Source organism: Pygoscelis adeliae, unplaced genomic scaffold (assembly GCF_000699105.1).
Source record: "Pygoscelis adeliae isolate BGI_AS28 unplaced genomic scaffold, ASM69910v1 Scaffold43, whole genome shotgun sequence".
NCBI classification, from domain to species: Eukaryota; Metazoa; Chordata; class Aves; order Sphenisciformes; family Spheniscidae; genus Pygoscelis; species Pygoscelis adeliae.
Window position 1 is genome coordinate 1,577,545 of NW_008824538.1, and position 5,626 is coordinate 1,583,170.

The 5,626-nt window shown below is 39.8% G+C and overlaps 1 protein-coding gene across 1 annotated transcript in view; it reads left to right on the forward strand.

The window, feature by feature from the left end:
• FANCM (Fanconi anemia, complementation group M) overlaps positions 1-5,626 on the forward strand; it is a gene marked incomplete at its 5' end in the record, with an annotated part of 77,288 nt that overhangs the window by 18,738 nt on the left and 52,924 nt on the right. The gene's annotated exons all lie outside the window — the stretch shown is intronic.

Sequence of the window (5,626 nt, forward strand, 5' to 3'; positions counted from 1 at the left end):
CCCACTTTGCTAGCAGTCCTGGTGCTCCGTAGTTTCACCCGGTGCCGTAGGATCCAAGCAGTATAGACCTTAAAGAAGTTTGTTTCGTATGTTTTTTCGCTATTAACTTCTATTCTCTTTCCTAGCTATTGTCTTATCGTCTTTTTCCCCCACTGCTCTTCATATCTTGTTAGTCCTTCTTTATTGTGAGACTTTTTTTTATATTTTCAGACCATAACTGAAAGACAGATCTTCCATTTTATTCAGGAGTGTCTGCAAGGTCATTCCAAACTGGCTCCAGTTAGGAGTGCAAAAGCCATGGGTCATTTTGGTATTGAAAGTCCAGCTTTGGGAGTTGACAGCTGCATAATTTTGCCATTGCTGAGGCAAGCCTTTATGAGAAAGAGGTAGCTGAGCAGACCTGTTATGGGGATGATTGTGACAATTAAAGCAGGATCTGAATTTGAATCAGGGGTCTGTGTGGAGCGTGTGGTTCTATTTGTAGTTGTCTTTCATTCCAACTTCAAATTTAATGTGAAATAAGCATTGTGGTTCTTTTTGTGCAGGCAGGAAAGGGGAACCTCTGGGATTTTAGAATTTTAGAATAATAGGAAAACAGTCCTCTTCTGTATACTGTTGAGATGCTTGCAGGAGGAGACCAAAGCTCAGGGATGTAACTGTTGACTCTCTGATGTGACACTTAATCTCCCCCACCCCTCCTTTTTTTTTTTTCCTGGTCAGTGTCTTTCCCCCAGGCTTAGCTTTGGATACCTAATCCCTGGGGCTGATCTTGGTGTGACAATGAAGCATTAATTGCCTTAGAAGCCAGAGACGTGCAAGTCCTGACTCTCTACTTCTGACACTACAGACTGAAACCCTGCAGTTTCTATGAAGTGTTTCCTCTGTCAGCCGAGCTGACCAGCCAAGGACTCTGAGAGTTTGCAAATGGAGGAACAACTGCCAGTGGGAATGTCCTGAGAGAACAGTTCTTTCCTAGTGAATGTAGCATGGGGGGTTTCTTTGCAGAAAAGTGGAATGCACTGGTTGCAGTAAGTCAGGCAGGTAGTTCCACTAATGAGGATGTTTGGCCTCTTAGTTGTGGGCAGTGTGTCAGCGTCACAGACTCTTCTCTAATCTGAAATTCACTGAGAAGGCAAACCCTTGACAAATGTTGGAGATGATGCTTGCTTAAGTGTTTGGTTGTCTGATGATTTGATTTCATGGTCAACTACCTAGTGTGCAGAATTGCAAGATTCATTGAAAATGTGCTGAAGCGGACTGTATTTTTTGACAATTACTAGACTGTCCTCACAAAGGTGCTGTTGAACTAACTTTGTGGGGCAGCTACATTTCTGTGGGTAGGTACCTTGAGGTAAGTCACAACATGAATCGATCCATGTCACAGGTAAGTGTCTTAAATTACACTTTAGTACAGCACAAACACTGACTTCAGTTTTGTGGGTGAGGAATTTTCCACGTAATTTTGGAAGTGAGATTATTACTACCAAGTGAGGACATCCTGGCTCTTGAAGATTTCTTCCAGGAAACCATTATTCTTGAGAAGAGCTGACTTTTTGAGGCCATGTGTAGAGGCTTTTCCTCTGCCTGTCCTGCATAAATAATTCTGACACTTTCTCACAGAAAACAGTCCCAACTCTTTTGTTCAACCATTAATTATGAGAATAAATAGTTGCTTAAATGAAATGATCTCTGTTTAGAGGATTGCTAAGCATTGTTGCTGGAGATGGGGGAAAAAAAAACCAACCGAAAACCAACAACCAGAAAAATTGTCTAAAATCACAGCCAAATTTATCTATTTGTGAGAAATGCCACTGAGTATCGACGGGTTACCTGTGAGAAAGAGGCCAGTAGGCGCTTAAGATCCTATTTTAAATAGCCACCTGCACAGATTATTGCTTGTGTATTTGATTTGGTTTTGGTTTGTGATGTGCTTAGTAATTACGTACAAAGGGCTACATTTGATAGAGTACTGACTATGTATCGTGGTCTGTGTCTAGACGCTGCTGTCAGCTCAGGCTAATAGACTACCTGATTGTTACTGGAGTTGAACAAAGCTGATTTTTGTACTTGGTTTTTTTTCCCCCCAACTTGTTAATTTTGTGTGTGACTGCTGGCTAATAAATAGTCACTCTTGAGAGAATATGGTTTTGTTAGTGCTGTATTCTTGGTGCTTTCCTGGCAGGTCGTATCTCTGAATATAAAAGAAAAACAAGTATTCAGCCTTGCAAATTGAGGATATGAAACATCCTCAGTAGGTTGCTTCTCTCTGCCCTGTGGCAAAGTGATGACATTTACTCTTACTGAATGGCAGATCGATATAGAAAAGCCACTTCTTTCTTGTAACTCCTCAAGTAAAAGAGTAAAAATGTTCCTAGTGAAATTAACTGAAAAGTAAAAACTGTAGGTCTTCTTTTTTTGTGACTTTTAAGAAGTGAAAAGTGCTGTAATAGGAGAAAAACCAAGATGTTAAAAGAGGACAAACTATTGTACCGTTTCGATGAATAACAGCTTCCAGGGAAGAATGGTATATGTTCAATGTGTAATGAAGCCCTGGAGAGTGGGAAGACTGTGAAGTGACTGAATGAGTTAATATAAACTTGACAACAAAACTTTCAGAGGCACCAAGATCATTACTAGGTTGATCAGTATTGGTTTTGGAGAATTATAAGATCAGCTTAAAAACTCTGTACCCTGCTGTGTCCCAGTTGCTTTATTTTCACTATTGGAAAGCTAAGAAAATGTCAGTAGAACACTTACACAAACCAGCACTGTTTCTCCATCATGTTTAGAGTTTCTTTGTCTTTGGCATGACTCTGAAGTTTTACAGGAAGAATAACTAAAATTGAGCACTAGCCATAGCTCCAAATGCCTTTCTCACTTGCCTTCTCTGTCATAAACCCACATTTTTTCTGTTAATAATTGTCCTCCTTCCCTTCTTTGATGTACTATACTATGATTTTAGAGGCTTCATCAAATGTTACAATAAACTGTTCTCACTCTGTGCGTAAACTTTATGTACTCTGTGTGCCTGGGAAGTTTCTTTACAGTCAGTGAAAGGGTATCTGCAAGCTGCCCTCACTCATCTGTGAGACGTGCTCCTACGGCTGTGGGGCTGGCCGGTTCTCTGATCGCTGCTGGGATCGCCAGGTACTTTCTTTTTTGATGGAATCTCAAGACTCTCTCACTCAACATGGAGTTACAGTTAGCAGAGACTGAACATGGTTTGTTCCTTGGACTTCCTCCTGGAAGTTACTTTCAGGAATATTAGGTTATCGCACTGACACTTCTCAAGGTAGCACACTTTGTGAAACCCAAACCTTTCTAGTTTCAGTCCTAAAACAAAGTAATGAATGCTTTAGATCTTCATCTAACCTTCACTGGGGCTGCTCTTCCCTGGAGCTGTACAAGGCCCTGGTTGCTTTCATGCCTTCCTGCAAAATCTCTTTGCTCTCCCCTAGGACACTATGATCACAACTCTATTGTGAAGACTTGTGATAAATACACTTTCTGAGCTGCCTTCCCAGCTATGGGTGGTGGGGCCAGAGCCTGGAAGAAGTCTCCTCTTCCCCTTTCTTGTCTTCCTTCGCTCCCTTTGTTAAAAATCTGAAAATCTTGAGCAGAGAGCAGGAGCAGCGTGATGTCCATGTGGTGCACGACCACAGCAAAAATCTGGATCAGTGTTGTGGAGCTGCTTGTGTTAACTTCCCTACTCCTCGTTTTGGTGGTCCCTTGTTAAGGCAGACCAATGTGTCAGTGGGGCACGTTAACGTTCCCGCACAGCTGTAGATGTGATGTTACTTCACTGACACACAGTGTAGTCTCATTTTTTTGCACACCTATTCTGCATCTGCCCCAGCACGTTTGGAAGGGGTCTGTGGCATATTGTGCATTGAAAATGTTGGAGCTGGGTGAGTTATGAGAGCAGGGGACAGAGATGAAGGGAAATGGCAGCTCTATTTAAGTGCAGTGTGACTGTATAAACCCGATCAGGTCTGAGAGTCAAGGCGGGGAGTGCTGTGGAGAGCTTCCTGGCACTTCGCCTTTCCTGTGGATGGAAGTGGACCTTCTCAGTCTTTGTTTTGTGAAGATATGGTCTACTTAATGGCTGGTTTCTCTCAAACCCTTCCTTCTCTGCTCTAAAAGAAATGCAACAACAAACAGTTATTTATGCGTGGGAGATTTCTTGTTTTTCTTTGATAAAGAATGCTTGCAAATCTACAGTAAAATAATTAGGCTGGGTCATTTGTTTAGAGCCTTTGTTTTTTATTGTGCCAAGAGGAAACAGATTCATAGCAGTTTTTAGTGAGGTGTAGCTGAAACTGTAACAGTTCTTTGCCAGTTCTGCTTATACATGGTAGTCCTCAGTTAATGTCGTAGCTCCAAATGGCAGGTCATAAGCTAACCTCAGGTACAAGCTTCAAAAAATCAGCGTGATTTTTTGGGGAAGATACCTTGTTCAGCAAAAACCTTTATGTTCTTGGCAAGTTTAGTGCAGTATGGGATAATTTTACCAGTTGTCTTTTATAAATTGGTAGTAAATCTGTCAGCTTTTTGAACTCAATTTAGTGAGCTAGAAAGATCCATGAGTCCTAGTAAGCAATTAATTTAGAATTAATTCTACAGTTCTGTTTTTAAACGGGTAATGTAACGCTTCAATGTTTTGGAAAGATTGAGGAGACTTTCCAGAAGTATTATCTTTTTAATTAAAAATAAAGGTATGGAGGCAAGATAAATGTAATCACTCTGAGTAGTGCTTGTTTCTGTATCTCTTCTAAGTAGGTTATGTTTACTGTTCCTTATTAGTTTTGAAGCTCCAGGTGACTGGATCCTGCTGTCTTTCATAATAGTCTTCCTTGGTTTGTTTTGCAGAAGGTGATTAAATCAGACAGGGGTGTACATTGAGTAGACAGTGACAATATAATTTTCTTACATGTTTCATCCCTTGACCTGGTTTATAATATAAAAGTACATATAATGGAAATTTTTTTTTTTAAAGCTATACAACAAGTATAGGGAATAATAAACCAGTGCTGAAATATTATACTTATGTGGGCATTAGTTTTTAATGAAAACATTAATTTCTTTTCTAGAGAAACATTTGTGTTCAGAGACTGACTCCATTTCCACTACTTGAGACTAAAACTATTAAGCTTGATCTTCAGCGTTTCAAGTGTCCTTATGTCCAACTGTTTCGGGTTTGATGGGAGGGTGAAGTGCTATTTCAGTGGTATCCCATTAAAGTAAAAAGCACTGAGTTATTCCTTGCATGGTTGACAATTTTTTTAAATACCTTTTTTATAAGCTGGTACAGACATTTCTGTCTCTGTCCTTTGAAAGTGACTTGTCAGGTACAGGCCAGACTTAAAAACAACATAACAATAACAAAGTTTTGAATTTTAAACTCTTAAAACTAAACCAAATATGAGAAATTAATTTCTTGTGCATTTAGACTTCCAAGTAGCTTGGTGAATATTTTTGACTGTATTTTAAGAAAAGGTTATTTGATTTCTTTTTTTCTTTTTTTTCCCCTTTTCTCTGGAAATTCCTAGCAATATTGTAGTTTCTAATTGGTGTTTGCTTGTTGTTAGTGGTGTTAGTGGTTTGTTTGGTCTAATTAATCCATTAG